Here is a 19,517-nt window from a genome sequence, read left to right on the forward strand (position 1 = left end):
TTTAGCGAATCAAATGCTTTCTGACACTCTTCATTCCACTGAAAAGGTACCACAGCATTTTTCTTTGTTAACTCCACCATTGGCTTCACAATCAAAGCAAAGTTCACAATCCACTGACGACAATATGAAGCCATGCCTATTATAGCTCTCACACCTTTCTGTGTCATTGGGATAGGCATACCAGAAATGCTCTTTATTCTTTCAGGCGTTAATCTTCTCCCTTCCTTGGAAAGTAAGTAACCAAAGTAAGCTACTTCTTTCTGACAGTATTGGAATTTCTTTAGGCTCGCTTTATGGCCATGCGCAGCTAGATGGGTCAATAGTAAAATAGTACCTTTTTTACACATCTCTTCCGTGTCAGCAGCGATTAATAAATCGTCAATGTATTGTAGCAATACACAGTCTGCTGGTAATTCTAACATGTCCAACTGAATGCTCAGACTTTCAGTATAGCCTTGTGGTATGCGTGTAAATGTGAATGATCGTCCTCCTAAAGTGAAAGCGAATAAATACCTGCTTTCTTTGTGTACTGGAATGCTGAAAAAGGCGTTTTTTAAATCAACAACACTAAAATATTCTGCTGATGCAGGGATCATTGTCAAGATCGTAGTGATGTCTGGCACTAACGGGAATTGGGGATCTACCACTTTGTTCAGTGCACGGAGATCAATAATAAAACGCTACGATACCTCATTACCCCCTTTCTTGTACACCGGAAGAATGGGGCTGTTACACACGCTACCTGTAATTTCTTCAATCACTCCCAGTTTCACCAAATCAAAAACAATACTTTTCAATCCTTTTTCTCCTTCTGCTGAAATTTTATACTGTGGAATACGCTGTAGCGTTATTCCTTCTTTCAATGTGATTTTTACTGGCTCTATTTTCAAACATCCCACATCATTGGGCCTCATTACGACCCAGGCGGTAAGTTACCGCCTGGGACGTACCTTTACCACCATGGCGTAAACTACGTTTACGCCATGGTGGTTGGCGGACTTACCGCCCCATTCCGAGTTTGGCGGGGCGGTAAGTCCCCAAACCCGATTTACCCTTCCCCATTCCCATTTTTGCCCCATAGGGCATAATGGGAGTGGGGAAGGCGTTAATTACGCCACCGTAAATTACGGTGGCGTAATTAACTCCATGGTCCCTTAGCGCCATGGATTTTAACACCTGCTAAAAGCAGGTGTTAAAACCTCCATGGCGCTAAGAGACCTCGTACTCAGGCGGTAAGGGTCGGCGCTGTTTACGGCGCCGTAAACCCCTTACCGCCTGAGTTGTAATGAGGCCCATTGTCATTCACGGCCCAAATACAAGTTGGCACTCTACTTAATTCTCCTGTTAAAGGTTCCGTCATAAATTCAGAAGTCGGCATAATCTGGGGATAAATAGTCTATAATACCCCATCTGGTGTACAATGGATAACTGCACTCAGTTTTTTCAATAGATTTAATCCTAAAAGATTCTCTCCACAATGCTCTGTTAAAAGAAATGGACAATGTTCAGTAAAATACCCTATTGTCACTGCTACTGATTTTGACTCTGGGTTCATTACTGGGGTACCTGCGAACCCTACTGAGATATTCTGTCACCCTGACAGAGGTATGTCTTGAACCAAATGATGATCTATGGAGCACTTTTGTGCCCCCGTATCTATGAGGAATCTATGCTCTTCATTCCCGATCTTCATTTCTACGTAGGGTCCTTTCTGATTCACGAGAATAGACACTGGTTCCGACCCCTGTCCTGGGCTGTCCTATTGGGGTAACAACACGTCATCTGATGTTTAATCACCACTATTATTATAGTATGCACCTGTCTGAGTATCAAAAATGTTCCCCCCTCTTCCTCTACTTCCCATTTGTGCACCTTGCTGATTTTGATTCTGTATATTTTGATTCAGTGCCCGGCCTTGATTTTGAAACTATTCCCTTGATCATTCTGATGCTGCTGCATATGATGTCTGTTATGACCATTTGTTACTCCGTGCCCTCTATGAGGCCTTCTCTGACCATTTCCCCCTCTATTTGCAAGTGCGGACATTGTGCCCGCCAGTGTCCTTCCTCTCTGCAATATGCACATTGGTTTAATCCCAAAGGCCCTCCATGCATACTGAAATGTCCCCTGTTCTGTGCATTTCCCCTTCCCCTGTTGAGTCCTGCTACCTGTTGGAGCAACACCCGTGTTTTTAAGTTTATTCTATCCTTCGCATCTCTTTCTTTCTCAGTATTTACCCTGTTTTCATAGTATTGAGCCATATGTAATACTTATCCTAACGTTTTTGCTTGCCATGTGCTTTCTGGTGTCATTATCAAATTTTGAATTGGAAGTATTAATCCCCTCACATATTTATCCACAAATAACCTTTTCCCTGCTTCTGTACTCACATCCTGTCCACTGAAATCTGTAAATACTTCTTCGAATCTATTGAAATAATCTGTGGCCAACTCGTCTTTACCTTGCACACACATCGTCATCTTGTCCCATTGGATTCTTTTCTCTGGGACCAGTTCTTTTAACTTCTGTATTATCCTTGCCGGTAGTGCTAACATATTTGCTCCTGGCTCTGCTCCCACTGCTTTATTTTTATCCTCCAATATTAAATTCACCCAAGTGGCACAATAAGATGTCTCATCATCTACCTTTCTTATTCGTTTCCATATCTCCGCTGGCAAAATTACAGGGCATATTAGATCTATATCACCCATTGTGAACACCAATGACTGCAATAAGGACTCCACTTCTTTATAAAACCCTGATGGATTTTTCCGTATGTCCGGGATTGTCTGTTTTATATTATTTACTTCCTGCCTGGAAAAGGGAACATGCACATATTGGGCTTTGTAATGTGCTGGGATTACCTGAGCTGGCGCATTGCCTATTCCGGGAGTCTCTACCTTTGGTACAAAAGTAGGGGGAACTTCTCTCATGGGGAAGGCCACGCTCACTATTCCTCCCCCTTCCCTCTTATGCAACAATATTCCCAGATCGAGGGATAAGGCTGTCTCTCCTGTTCCCCGTTCCATCGCTCTCTTATATATCGCCAACACTTCCGTGGTGCTCACTTTTCCCTCGCTTCTATCTTTATTCATCAAATACTCAACCATCATTTGTAACGCTCTCCTTTTCATTTCTAAAGTGTATTCATCAAATATTCCATGTATTTCCATTGTCAGAATACTGGGATCTGAAATCCATTTTTGTGCCTCCCGAACACATACTTTTAGTACTCACTACCTTGTGCCGCTGGTAATGAAAATCGCCGGTCTCCACCCCTCTCAATATTTTTTCTCTTATTCCCCGGTGTGGCGAATACTTCAGAATATTCTTCATCAAGTTCATTCTTCAATTCAAACAGTCTATCTACATGCTCTTTTATCTCCTCATCTCTCCCTCTACAACGGGCTAATGCATTCAAATCCAACAATCGTTGCGGTGGTAACTTTTCAATTGACTTTTTCCATTGTCCCACCAAATATTCCCCCATGCATTCCAACAATACCTGCATTTCATTGTTCCTTCTGAAGTCACACAGTGATGTTAGCATGGATCCCTCATCATGCTTGTCTATATATATCTCTGCTTGTTCTTGCAGTTCACGCTTTCTTTCCTTGCTGATCGCGCTACGAGTTACTCTCATACATTCATTCTGCTCAATTCCACTCATGAGAGGGGCAGTGTGAACAGTGGAACCCTCTTGATCGGAAGGTGCGGAGGGGGCAGTGAGAGGGGGGCTCGTCTGTTGGGGCTGTGGTAATTGCAAAACACTCGGGGCTGGCTGGCTAGTGGGCAGTGCAGTGTCTGATGCAGCCTGTGGTTGTGCTGGCGTTGGGAGGAGCTGAGCAACGGGAGGGGGTTGAGTGACAGCTACTGTCGTAGTCTGTTTCGTTTCACTCCTCGGGCCCTGTTTTGTTTCAGTTAAAATTCTGTTTATTAATTCGTCTGATGTGCGTAGCTCTCTTTGTGGATATATTTTTTCTATGTTTAATTCATCGCGCCGCCTTGCCTTTCTCAAGCTGTTACTCCACTCCTCCTATTCCTTCTCCTCAGATTTCTCCATCTATGACTTATGCCTACGCGCATGTTTCTCTCTACTTTTGTATCTGAGCATTGCTTCCCTTCTCCAGTCCCTAAGGGTGTCAAGTGCCCCAGGGCGTGCTCTTTTACTTATCAACACCTTCTCCAGGTTATCTATACGTCCCATCTCAAAACTCCCATCAATCGGTCACTGAAAATGTTCCTGTTTTCTGGTTTGCTTATGCCAAGTCTCACAAAACATTATCGCTCCCATACCATACTTAATGTACATCTCATAAGCCGGCGTACCTCCCGGTGGTGCTTCCTGGCCAGTTTCCAAAGATTGTTCACCGCAGCGGAAAAATCCTGCTAACGTGGACAATACCCCAGGCATGTTTTAACCTTACCCTTGGCTAATCAAACTTACCCTGGGTGTTTGATTTTGCAAAATCAGCTCTCAACCAATATCAGGATTACTTTCAAATCGGGGTACAACTCACCTGATCAACCAATTTGTCTTTCCAAGACACAATTCATCCGTATACTGACGCAACCAATGACGCTGTTTCTGCGTATCTCGGCTCTGCCTCGTTTTGGGACCCTCGCCTCCTTGTTCGCTGGCCGGGGACGTCGATGAGGGATCAGCGGTATGCAGATCTGCAGAAAGGAGTCTCATCACTTACGCAGGGCGCCCCGAACACCTCTAGATCCCGGTTCGATCGCTCCCGTCCTCGCCGTTCTTGTCGCCTTCCTTATTTTTCAACGTACACGATGGAACAAGTGGGGGAGGGTCCCTATTCGGGCACCATCTTGAAGGGGCCCTTGAGGGACCCTCGAATGTGGAAACAAGGCACAGTCACCACACATGAATAGATACCGCAAACACAAGGTTCTGTTCCCAAAATCTATGGTTTATTGCAATACAAATAGTTCCAATTGGCCAAGTGGTCCCACGCCCCGCGACATGTGTCTAACAGACCTCGGGGGACGCCACCAAAAAAGAGTCGTACATCAGTTACATATATAAAAAAGGAGCACCTTACAATCAGCAATGACACAATTGATGCCACCCCCAATTCATTTCCCTTTGAATTAGAGGCGATGATTGACCATCATGACAAATATGACACTTCAGACCACCATATTTAGTAACAGGTTGCAATCTCCATTTTTACAGACACCATTCTTTGTTTGCGAGAACACAGCATTTCTGTTTTTCATAGGCTAGCTGTGCGTAGGAGACTGGCACATACCAGGCCTCCCTATCTCTAAGTTTCGATTCTCGCTCTAGAAGTCAGCCCGCTCTCCGGGGCCTCACTGGGCTCAGAAAGGGGGGCCGTAAAGAAGATCATAATTCAACTCTTTAAATGCTAGTTTCGTACCTTGCTATTCTTTCAGGAGACTCGCTGGCATTTGTGTACTGATTATATGCATTGCTCCCTGTCTTCAAGGATACGTGAGGGAGGGAATCGGGCATTCCTGTCTGGCTCTCCAGTGTAATGTTTCAACATGTTTTCGTAGCCTTGGACCATTGAAGCGAAATAATATCTACAGCAAAGCAGTTTTACATGAGGCAAAGTGGCAACGTTAGAGAGAGAGCAGAGAGAGAAAACAACATGGTGATTCTGGTCATCTTAAAATGGCTTCACTCTAGTTAAACTAATTGCTACGTAATAACTAATGACTAATGAATATATATTCTTACACTGTAAATGAGGCGGTTGGTCTTCGGCCAACCAATTATCATTCATTTCCGGACCCTCAAGGGGTGCTTAGTTTTTCTGGACTGACATTGTAATGAGGCCCTTAGTTTCAATATGCTGTCTTCTGGTACTGCTGGATAGGTTCAAGGCTCTATGAAAATCCTGGTACAGCTATTTTATGTCTTTATGTCTTTTTTTGTGTTTATTTTTAATGGTCATCAGAAATTCCTTGTTTTTATTCCGGCAATGCTAATCTTTTTTTTGTGTTTTATCTGTTTGTATTAGTCTGTAAGAAGATACATCCAAATCAGATAACGTTATTGCAAATTCTGTCTTAAGATTTCCTACATTTTCTTCACAAAAATAACAACGCAGCTGTTTAATATAGCAGACATTGTTTTGGGCGCTGTTCATTTATCACTGGCACAATTGTGTGGGATATGTGTTTGATCAAGAAAGTCAGGGGCTGTGAATCTTATTAGTTCGTCAATGTCGAATGTTTGTGACATTTCAGCTGTTAAAACTGTTGGAACATTTGATTGCTTATTACAAGAAACGATCCGGTTTTTAAAAAGTGTCTGCATTCACCTAACATGTTTTGTCAACCCTAATAACCTATCCAAAAAGAAACCCTAATCATTGCTTGTGCAATGCAAGTTCTGGCTGTCATGGCACCACGGAAAGCGTTTTCACTGACCCGAGATTCCGCACAACACATAAATTAAATTCCCCAGGCGCTAGTTGGAAAATAAATATATTATTGCGATTTAAATGTCCATCAGGTGACTCAGCACTGTTAAATATGAATTTGCGGAAATGAGTCTCTTGATGGCATTAATGGCTCTCTTGTATCGCTTCGAGGTCATTTCACTTTCATTTGTGTGTAAATCTCTTTACATCCCGAGTCCTTGATTACTGAAGAAAGTTCTGAGCTCACGGAGTGGCAAGACTATCAGGAAAGTACGTCTAATTACCTTGAGATTCAAGGTCGCTTGGCATGTATGCAGCTTCTTTGCTAGGTTTGCATTGGAGTCAGAGGGCAACATGGCATAACTGTACCGGAGATGTAACAACATATATAGAATCACTCTTGATGCTGTGCCTAGCCACTTGCCTTGTTATTTGTCCTTGGCTATGGAATCTGGTTGTGTTACATTTAGTTTAATAACGTGCATTTGCAAGGATTAAAATGCCAGCTCGGATTCCACGACTGAGGCAGCTGGGCGGTGCTACCCAGCAAGTAAGGACTAAACTCTCTGAACTCTCTCAAGTCTAGTCGGGTTGGGCAACAACTCCTCTGAGCTACTGACAGCAAAAATGAAGCGCTTAAACCAGACTCCGTCAACTGTGCAAAACCGGAATAAACCATTCATGATTACACTTCCGAATTTCAAATATATTTAGCATAATAAAAAAAATAAAAAAATTATACTTTTCATTTCTAGGCAGGGTTACATTTCTTTGAAAGATTCACACTTTAAAAGTATAAAGGCAGTGATATAGTTCAGCAAATTAACCGTGTGCTTAAAAACGTGTATGAAACCAGCAGTCACATATTTGCATCAAAGTAAAGCTAGCTCATTGCCTCATGCTCCCATGGGTCATGAAATAAATATCAATGGCCAGCCTAGAATATGTAATTTTACTGAGCATTTGTGCATTTCCCATTACCCTCTTATCCCGTCCTCTTTTCATCTACACTTCCTTCCTCTTCTTCCTTCAATCCTCTTTGTTCTGCTCAGTCGTGCTGTGACGTCTTCATACCACCGTGTAACTCTTTTATTGTCAGGGCCTTGCCACTCCTGTTATTCATGAGATCATAAAGGCTGAGTGTCTAATTTACATTAAAAGCACTCAGGCCCCGCTACCTACTGTACGAAAAGAAACACTGCATGGATGAAAAGATGAACACGGGTAGCCGATTCATAGATTTAAAATCGCAACGAAACCTGCAGTGTAAAGCAAAATGAGTTGCGCCCCCATGACAAGCAAACATTACTGCTGTCAAAGAACCTTTGCGCTGGACCCATGTAAAGTGAATCGTGTATTACTTACACGTAATCAACATTACATCCACTCCTCTCCTGCTGTGAGAAATTTGACTATCCGCCCCACAGTGGGTGTGCACTCGTCTGGGCTTTTTTGAAATTTAAATGAAATTGAATGATGATATATCAACCTCTGGAAAATGTGTAGGGGTTTCAACACGCATTTTCCTATGCCCACTGCACAACACACACATAGACCGATGTACTCTGGGTGGACACAGCCAACAGGGGCAGTGCCCCCTGCCATATTTAGTTGGTATATGACAGGAGGAGTGCACAATGCATCTCCAGAAGGGGGAGGACCGAACCTTCCCCCTGTCATGGCACCAAACCTTCCCCCTGTCATGGCCAGCCTAATTAACTATCAAAGGCTCCATGGATCTGTTGCATCCTTTTGTTGGGCCTGTATGTGGTGGCAGCGATTTGCATACTAATCAGAGAATACTTCAAACAGGGCCACATGTGGCCTGGCTGCAGAGGCTAATAAAGGAGACAGGAGACCCCAACAAACTTTCATATGCACTGTGGCAACCTGAAGCCAGCTCCCGCCATCAGTATCGATTGACAGTGAACTGGTGTGTATGGGAATGCGTTTTTACAGTAGTCAACCCCGCAGGGGGACCCCATCCATAAGGTACAAGTATTGTCTTGGAAGCAACACAACGCATCACAACCCAGGTTGAATCCCCGGGTCTGCCCTTAGGAACTTCTGCGTATTAAGTGTGTTATAAATAATCAATTACAATTACAATGTGGTTTGCAGGAGCCAGAAAGTCTGGTCTCCCCGCATCTTCAAGGGAGACATGCCACTTTAATCAGAAACCACAGAGAGCTCCATTAAACAGAGGGACCCTTTGATATACAACATACAGGAAGGTGGGTGGGACTTAGAATAGCATTGCAAGTGTTTCCGCCCGTGTCTTGCTATCTGCTGTATCCTGAGGATTAGAAGATTCAAAGTTACCAGTTAGAAGAAATCGGCATTGCAACACCATCACGTAACTGCTGAAACTGAGCTGAGCCATTGGATTGGTACGAGCATTGCCCTTGTGGCCCATAGACTGTCATGGACTGTCATCCATTACAAGAGAGACTAAAAGTTAGTAACCGAGTCACACTCTCTCCACAGGAGTGGGCCCGCCTCCCTCTCCCAGAATTCACAAAAGCACAGAGCCCGTGCATTCGCGCACGCACATTTGCACAAGTGCTTTCACAAAGTGTTTTTGCCTGCTTTCTTGCTATCTAGTGGTAGCGAGGGAGTCTGAGGCTGACTACCAAACTCACGAACCCGCCCGCCATCTAACCTATTGTATTGCTGGTTCTGTCCTATATATTTATTGTGTGATGGGCGCCAAGAAGTTCACTTTAAAAATCGGGATGGCGCTTATTATTCCACACGACTACTCCCTCAAGGACAACAAAGAATGGCGTAAGTGAGTGTGTCTAACTTACGAGCAAAACATGTATCTTCTGCAGCGAGACACGCAGGTCTTATGCCGCGTCACTCGATATCAGTTACTTCTGACATTCGATTATTTTACGCCAATGAGTCTGTTGGAACAAATATAGCTAATATTGAAGCCCAATCTGATAAAGATCTAGTCCCAGAGGATTAGTCTATCATCCCTGACAATATGGCAACTATAAATCTGCCAATAGTTAATGCAACAAGTGATTTAACCCTGAAAAAGGATGACTCGCAGTTAACTGATTTAGTCAATCTGGGGGTGGCAATATTGTCAGGAGAAGTTACAGCCACCACGCTGGTCTCTGCTTGCTTAGCTCGAGAATTACGTCCCATTAGTGTAACATCGATAGTTGCACCGGACACTATTCCAAATGTAATGGAGCCAGTTCGTTGTTCAGTGGCAGCCCAAAAGAGACTGTGGCAAGCCCATGAACAACTGACACTGGTGGGTGAAGTAGATGAGGATGCACTGGATTTTATGGATCTGTCTAATAAATCCAGTCCACACTCCCAAGACATTCTATATATTTGTTCCAACTCGGGGGATTTAATTCAACTACAAGAAGATAACACCTATAACAATGCTTCCACACAACATGAACATGTATCACCTATTAGAATAGCACCAAAAGAAGACACGATAAAGGAATGTAAACCAGCGGAGATTCAGGATAACTTTGTGAATGAATCCCTCTCTTTTATTGCTCCAACTCCGAGTCGTACTAGATCTCAAGAAGTAGCACAGGATTCAAAAATGTTTATACACAAAGGTCGACCAACATGCTTTTCCTTTCCTGAAGCCCCCACTCTTAATAATACTCTGGGAGCTATGAATACAGCTTTATTAGCTATAGCAAAATTATATGAAATAATGGAGAACAAAATGAGTGGGCACACTTCAATGCTAGAACTACTCAGTAACAAAGTGAGTGGCATTGAGATTCATCTCAAAACTAGTATAGCATCTACCTCACTACCATCCAAGGATTACCCTAATGACCAGGATCCATCTAGAAAAAAGAAAAAGGGGGACTCTCAAGTTGATGATGGTTCTAGTTGGCAGGATGATCCCACCTTACAGACTGGTGAGGGAGTGGAGACCCTGGTGTCTTCATTACCATGTGTTGATATTATCTCCAGAAAAGGAAATGTCCTCGAAATTATAGAGTTGCCACATGGTGAACACCCAAGCATAGAACCTTCCAACGCGAACTCATCATCGGACCTAGTGACCACCGTCAAATCTAATATATTAGAGCTGTTTATGTCTGTTGGAAACAAGCAGACAAGTCAAGTAGATCTAGCAATAAAACCAGATAGTGGCCCCAAGAAATATCAGAAGCCGGCAAAAAATGTCAGCACTCCCAGCCTAAGGGAAGGACCAGAAGGATTGTCAAAGCAGTTAGATGTCTAGCTAAACAACAAGACAATCCTACTTTTAAGGCTCCCAGCACGATCACAAAGAATGCTGCCTTATTGTCGATGGCATATAAACCCCTAGATGATCTAGTGGCTCTCTCTTGTGGGGCTATTACTCACAGAGAAGCAAGAAACATTAAACAAGCATCAGAAGACCTGGTGGCTAAGAAACCAGCAACGCTTATTTGTAGTTCAGTAAACACTGGGACATTATCGACAACTGTAGCCAACTCAGTAACTACAAATACGGTCCAATTAAGCATTGACAGGCTTAGAGAAGAAATATGTGCTTCTATTGATTCCTATATAACACAAAGGCCAACAGAATCAGTACAAACAAAGTCTTCTCAAATTGCAATCGTAACATCAGCCCCCACACAGGTAAATACACCAAACACACCAATTACAACAGACAAGTCTCAGGTTGGCATTTATCATCCTGGTGACCTACTAATTCCAGCCCCAACTGTTCAAAGTATTCAAATTCTTGCTACTTTCCAACCCGCTCCCATCTTACCATCTAGGGTGGAGAAATCTATGTCGCAAGAGATAAGGAACATGATAAAGCTATCTATCGATACCTACATTGCAGAAAATCAAGGTAGGACGCAAGGAGAAGACACAACATATCGCCCAGCTTTCCCTGATGTGACTGCATTGTTATAAAGTCCTCCTTGCTTAGCTCAAAGTCATAGTCAAATACAAGGAACTGTTACAATCCCCTCTATTTTGGCGAACCACGCACAGATAACCACTAAAAAGTCTTTTTATAATAATCAGACAGATAGTGTGAATAATAATGGTTACAAAAACTATCATTGCCTATTATTGAAATGTCAAGTCTCACCAGGTGCTCAGTATGTGTTAAATAGAGCAAGCATATTAAACATCTGTGCTGAAATCCCGCTATTAAAAAACCTGATAACATCAGATATTGATTTAGTGGAATTCAATAACAATCTCAATATAGAAGAAGCAAAGATGTATGTTAAATCAGGATTGGTCGCCAATATATTATGGCAAGCGAGAATGGACTTCTTTAATTTTGGCTTCATTCTAACACAAAACAATCAACCCCTTGTACTTCAAGCAGAAAGACCAGTGTTGAAAATCTATAAGCCCACCCAAAGAGTAGGAATGGAACAAATCTATCATTATACAAACCAATCCCTAGAAACACAAGCTCAGGGGGGTAGATCATAATAATTTGTGACCAATGAAAATGTAAGTATAATCTGTTGGAACACAAGAGGTTACAAGCACATTATTAATTCATGGGAATCTGAACTGGGAACACATAACATTATTGTACTTCAGGAAACTTGGCTTATGAGAGCTCCAGTATGGGACTCTCATACGATTGTCATTACACCTGTCACCAGACATTTACTAGGGCGCCCTAAAGGTGGTCTCTTAATAGCAGTGAAAAAAGCCTCAGGAATAACTGGTATGTTATGTCCCTCTCCATCACCCTGCTTTCAAATATCGAAGTTATCTAAAGATGCTACGACAATTGTTCTTGCTAATATATATTGGAGTAAGCAATCAGTGGCAGCAAAACTGTTTTTTGAAAATCTACTTGTCATTCTAGACCAACTACTTTTAGACTCTCAGATGTCACATACCTTCATCATGGGGGACCTACACTTACATCTGCTCGCTGATGTCAATTCAGAATGTACAAATGATGAGCTGATTTGGTCCTCAATAATGAAAGAAAGGGGTTTGTGATTGGAACGTGCAATAGAGGGCGATGTTCCACCCCAAAACACATGGAGTAGAGGTCGCCAACAATTTTGGATTATATATTTGTAAACATCAGTTTTTTTAAACATGTGATGTCACTAAAAGTAATACCATCTGACCTAAGTGACCATAATTTATTACAACTTCCCTGCATGATTCGGTCGAATCCTCAGACCATTCAGCAAATTGGTCATTGGAGGAACGTAGTACTAAATAGTGGCGTTAATCGTTTGCTTTGGAATCAAACTAAGCTCACTCAATTTAGGACTAACATTGACAAGGCCTTTGAGTCCCCCTTTGTGAACGGCTCAGAGTGCTATGTGCAATTAATGCAGATTTTTAAAGAATATAAGCTACCAAATCTGAGTATTAAGATTGAACATTGTCAAGTATTTGACTTAGAACTACAACATCGAAAGGCGCCACTAAGGAGTGACCTCCGCCATTTAAATTGTCAATCAAATATAGACAAAGGAGTGGCCAAAAAACATCTAAAAGGGGCCTATAAGGCCTGGTTGAAAGACTGTAGATTTCATTGGTATCAACATGATAGCGAATTGATGCTCAAGCAGATCTTAAGCAAATCCACCTGTGGTATCTGGGCCTGTTTAACCTCCAAGTGTCAAGGTGCAGTGCAAATTAATGTGATACCCAAAGATGTGTGGCAAAAATATTTTAGAGATTTATATTGCTCCCCTTTTGGTGAATTCGAGTTGAGTGTATCAGTGCAAAATATGACTCAGTTATTTCAGATAGACGTTGAAGATTTTATGCACTGCATCAATAACCTGAGCCTTTCTCTAGCACTGGGGACTGATGGGCTCCATAATGGTAGGCTGAAAAATTATCCACAAGAATGGGCAAATATATTTCATCAAATTTTCAAGCATACACTTATGGTGGGCCATGTCCACAAATCATGGAAACAGTCTTTAATTGTTCCAATTTTCAAGAAGGGCAACAGGGCTCACCCAAAGTCATATCGACCCATCGCATTACTAGATTGTCCGGGCAAAATATTTCCACATTTAGTCCTAAAACAATTTAATGTATGGTTGGATGCGAATAACCATAACAATCCCTTTCAAACAGGATTTATATCGGTCCTTGGAACAGGAGTGAATATCATTACATTAAATAGCATCCTTCACCAATCACAACAACGTCGCCAACCACTATATACTGTGTTTATAGATTTTCGGATGGCATTCAATGCTGTACCACGGGAGTTGTTTTATAAAAGCTAATGGACAAAGGATGTCCATGGTTTATCTTAAAATGGGTGATTGATCCATACTCAGATACCTCTTTCCTGGTTAAATTTTCTACTGATGGCTTATTAACAGATCCAATCCACACTGCTCATGGCTTAAAGCAGGGTTGCCTATTGGTATCGGCCATGTACAATTTTTTCATTGCTGATATCAATAGTTGTTTCTCCGACATTAATGCGGATTACCCTAAAATGAATGGCGTGCATGTGAAATTCCTTTTATATGCAGATGACATGGTTTTATTTTCTAAAACCCTTAATGGCCTAAGAGCTTTGCTCGGTGCTCTTGATAATTTCAACGAGAAAAACTGCATCACGATTAATGTTGAAAAAAACAAGGTAATACAATGTGGTAGCATCAAACAATGTAACACCAAACACAAATGGCCACTTCAAAAAGAATTCTTGACATTGGAGCCTTCTTATATCTATCTAAGCACCTTGGTATCCAATCAACAAGGCCACGCTACTTTAGACCTGCATATTAAAGGCAAATTGCAGACACCCACCTCGCAGGCTCGTTTAATCAAAGCCAAATTTTGCAAGTTCTCCATCTTTCCAATCCTTGTTTATTACAAGCAAAAAGTGATTCCTGTAATTACATATGGGTCAGAAGCGTTGCCTGAGAAATTGTATGTTTATTCGGAAAAATTGGAAGGTGAGTACTGGAAGCATGTGCTCAACCTCCCAAAATCTGGACCAATATGTTTAATAAGACATGAGCTGGTCTTGTTATCACTGTATGCGATACACAAATGGAACCTATGCCCTTTCTAGTGAAAATGCATTTTGGCAGCTTCGAAAAAATAGCCTATTGTATCTCTTGGCAAACTATTTACTGAATTCGCCAGACACATTTCCTTTATCATGGCAAAGAAAAGCCAAGAAGATCATTATCAACACAGGCATGTCAGTGAAACTATTGTTAGAGAACCCGGATAAAGCTAAAAAGTGTATCTGGAAACACAACTGGATTCACACGAGCCATGCTTGTTTCAAATACCAAAGGTTTGTGGCTAACCCATTTGCGGTAAAACAATACTGCACAACCGAAAGCTACCTAATGCAATTCTCTAATTCACGTCAGCAGGACGAGTACTTACGCTTTCGTTTGAATCTATGGCCACTTACGTAGACTAATAACAGCAAGTGATTTGCAATGTTGGTTTTGCAAATTAGTGCCTGAAACACTCAATCATCTGTGTACGGAATGTATTATGCTATATTCTTTAGGAGTGATACATTTTAAACACTTGTTTGAAGACTACCATAACTTAACAACAGCTTGATTCTGGGAGTTATTGTATCACACCACCAGTAAAAAGGTTAGATATGAAATCTTCAACTTTTTATATAGTTTGGAGTTGATGAGAAAAAAAGGGTTTGATCAAGAATAAATTGTAAAAATGTTACAGTTAAGGTATCTTTGAGAAAGCGCAATCTGTGTCTATTTTGATTTAAGGTAATTAACATTTATATTTAGTTGCCAAAGAAGAAAGAAGGGAGGATATCAATAACCAATAATGAATGTATATATGTAGTGCTGACGATAACTCTTCTTTTCCTTTTCTTCTTTTTATTTAATTTTAGATTGTGTGTCAATGATTATGGTATTTTTAATTATGTAAGATTCATGTTATGTATTAAAATTGAACATTGTTATGCATTAGCAAACATATTAAGTTCTATGTTGAAAGATCAAGACTTGTCTTGATCAAAACAACTTAATAAAAAATAAAAAAAAAAAAAGCATTGAATGTTTTCACCCCTTTACCTTTTCTGTTGCAAAGCACTCTGGTTCTGACCTTAAGCATACAGGAGATTGTTGGTGGGGACTCTTCATTGGTTCTTTAAGGTAGGCTTAGCTTACACCAATCCCTGTGGTCCATCCATTTGCCTTTAAAAGAGGATTGATTCCCTCTTTTGGCAGATCATCTGAAGGCTTCATAAGAAGCAGAAGTAACTCATCATTGGATCTTGGCTGAAGGTACAGTCTGCCTTACATCTTCCACCAGTGAAGGAAGGCCAGGAACTCCAAGAGGGAAGCAAGATCTCATCCCTAAATATCGTCCAGGGAACAGAGGGAATTACTGAATCCAGAGGACCCTTCAGAAGCTCCAGAACCAGTACACAGCCAGCATACAGCATGCCCTGTTATACTCTCCAGCAAGCTTCTTACGTGGGAAGTGCCAGAGAGTCTCTGAACCCTAAACCAAGGACAAGGCAACTGCCTGCAACTCAGCATTGGGCTGTCTGATTTAAATGGCAACACAAGCTAGGACAAGTGCATCGCTGAGTATCTACCGACATCTGCCTTAAAGGGCATTTTCGACCTAATCGAGCCCCTCGAGCTGCAACCGACCACATCGCTGACTGTTGTTACACAGCAGTGACAAAAGCCATCCGAGTAGCCTCGGCCAGTGTTTCAGAACTGCCAACCAGCACTGAGACAACGATTCCTGACCCAGAGGTGCTGTGTAGGCCAACCTGCCGGCATCTGTCCAGCATTGCTTGCTGAACTGGTTGCCTCCTGATAGTCACAGCTGTCTCCCATCTTGAACTATGTCACAGAAGCTGCAAAGTGCTGTGAAACCGACTCAACCCTGTCAAGCACCAAGATCTCCTAGAGCACAAGCTACATTGTGGTTTTGTCCCTCTGGTCCATCTCCGAAGGCCCCTAGTGAAATTTTACCACCCATTGCTGCCTTTGTTCTGAAACTATTGAACTATTGCAATTATATACTATACCGAACACCCTCCGGTCAGTATCTAGAGTGTATCCCTTTTCCTTCTTTGAAACTGCCTGTACGCTGCATTCCTTTAAAAGATTGGTTATATTTAGTAGTGTGCTAGAACTGTCTGTTGTGATAATAATAGTGTAGATCTTTTTATACAACCTTGACTGGACAATGCCTTTTATCATTGGGGGATTTTAGCTATGTTGCAACTAACCAATGATCCACAAACATTCGGAGATAAGCCTGCCATTCCTTCTACGTTACCAAAATTGGACATAGAGGTTTATAATTTGCTTGTGTCTCCAATCTGTTCAGATCCCTTCTGGTGTACTAGAGGTGTGGGGTTGATTGATGGTTTAGAAACTGATTTTCATCCCTGGAAGCTAATTTGTCACATCTGTGACTCACAAGTCTTCATCCCATTACCCTTACAGAACTGTGCCTCATCCCCCTAACTCAAAGAAGCAAATAAAATATCAATATCAGCACCTGCGAACCCTGCAAAGGTGTGCCTAAACCCTCACTCAAAGCACCACCATCAAGTCCGCCATCTTCCCAGAACCCTGATTGACCGCTTCCCCAACCCCAGGAATCACATACAGGTCCACCTAGTAATCCCACTGGCCTCTGCCCCAACACGAGGCACCACTCTGAGGTCTGCGCAGTACCCCCACTTACCTCTGCTACAAACCCGGGCACCGTCCTAAAGTCCTCCCTCCTACCAGTACCCTCACTGACCTCTGCCAAAACCCATGGCTCCACCCTCAGGTCTAAGCAGTACGCCCATAGACCTCTGCCACAAACCCAGGAACCACCTTCAGGTTTGCCTAGTACTCCTACTGACCTCTGCCCAAACCCAGGCTCTACCTTCACAGCCGCCCAGTACCCCCACTGACCTCTACCACAACCCCATGCACCACTCTCAGGTCTGTCCTCCTCCCAGTACCATACTGACCTCGGCCACAACCCCAGGTACTACTCTCAGGTCCTCCCTCCTCCCAGTACCCCACTGATCTCTGCCACAACTCCAGGCACCACCCTCAAGTCTGCCCTACCCCCAGGACCGCACTAACCTCAGCTGCAAACCCTGATATTACCCTCAGGTCCCCCCCAGTGTCCCCACTGACATATGTCACAAATACAGGCATCCCACTCAAGTCCACCCTACTCCCAGTACCCCACAAACCTCTTCCACAACCCCTGAAAACACCCTCATGTCCACCTAGTACCCCCCACTGACCTCTTCCACAACCCCAGGCACCATGCTCTAGTCCACCCTCCTCCCAGTACCCCCACTGACCTCTGCCACAACACCAGGCACTACCCTCAAGTCTGCCCTACTCACAGTATCCCCACTGACTTCTGCCCCAACCCCATGAACCACCAGCAAGCATGCCCTCTTACCAGTCCAATGTGGAGCACCAACCTACCTCAACTCCTCTGGCCTGCCTCCACCGTGAAGTAAACCTGCCACATAACCTCCTTCAACATGAACTACTGGGGGCACTGTCATTGAATCCAGGACCATAGCTTCTTCCATGGCTCTCTGTTAGACACACTCTGATGCACATCAACAGGACACCATACTGTCACACCAGCTACACTTTGAACACTACATGTGCATGTGACATAGTAATGCACTGTAATGTAATGTGACATTTGTCTTGTGCCTTAGTGCCTTTGGTATGGACTCAAAGTGCTGTATGTGAATGCCCTTGGAATACTGAAGTCTGAGGTTATCAGGGATTGGTCAGAGTGATTTAGAATGTGTGTGTGCATTATAGCTTGTACAAAGGTAGGTAAAGGTGTCTAAATACCTGTTAGTGACTCAGTAAATGAAGTGTTGGCACATCCACATTGATAATTAAGTGCCAAAGGAACACCTGAACATCAGTGTACCAGACTGTATTACCATTACCGCAACTTGGTCCGGTGGTATTACAGCCGGATCACAAGTGGTAGTGGTGGTGCAAATACCCATTTCTGTTTAGTCCGTAGGTCTCAATTAGCCATTTTTGGCTGAATTAATGCAGCGATAATTCCACTGCAGTCATTCCACCAAAATATGGTGGAAAACTGGCAGGTGTGGGGGGAATCCTCCAACTTTCCACCAAAGTTATAGGCCCAACTTTTAATTATCCCCAATGAACCTAACTTCCAGTAGCGACTAGGTAGACTTGAATGAGCTATCACCAGATACAACAAACAACTAAACCATGTGGAACATGTGTCAAGACACATGAACAACTGAGTACCCATCCCCAATGAGAGACCACAATAACCGTCGGAAAAAATCTCATCAATTACCAAAAGCAGCCCTGTATTCACACCATTGCACATAAATCAAATAAGTCACTCAAACAACACTAACACACCAACACCAAACATGCAGTGGCCCTGCATGAGGAATGGAATCAGACAACCAGCCTTTGCCACCTCCAGCTGTCTGATGGACCCTCTTCTACATTTGAAGCATGTGTGCACATGTCCAAGTCAATCAAAAGAATGACACTATGTCAAGCACAAACAGCACACAGCATTATCAAATACACATGGACACATTCACCAATGGAGTACAAAGTCAACCACATCATACAAGTCTCACACACCCATCCACACAATGTACACAATTGAACAACATGCCTGTGCTGCAAAGCACAGAAGTAGGCAATAAACAGATGTGCATGACAAAGCTGTCAAACACGTTAATCCAAAAGCATGTCACCTTCTTACTTCTACAAGAGACCCCCCATGTTCATCGAGCTTGAATGCAACACCCATCACACACACAGAGCATGCACACATGTCCCCCGGCCATATGAAATATACACTTGGCGAACATGGACAAAGAGACTGCAAGCAGTATGGTAGGGACATCATAAGAACGTGTATTAAATTGTAAAATATGTACAAACAAATAAGGGGGAAGGAAAAAATTTCCACGGAAATAAGTTCAAAATTAGATCTAATACTATATAACTGTATACAACGGCAATGGGCTAGTCTGTTGGGATGCTTGATAAGGCTTTGACACAGGGCAGATTCACCCTCTACATCCTCAGCCTGTGGGCGTGCCTCCATTGTTGCCTGGAAGGCTTGCAG

The sequence above is a fragment of the Ambystoma mexicanum genome, chromosome 6q (genome assembly GCF_040938575.1).
Source record: "Ambystoma mexicanum isolate Mex_15411 chromosome 6q, UKY_AmexF1_1, whole genome shotgun sequence".
NCBI classification, from domain to species: Eukaryota; Metazoa; Chordata; class Amphibia; order Caudata; family Ambystomatidae; genus Ambystoma; species Ambystoma mexicanum.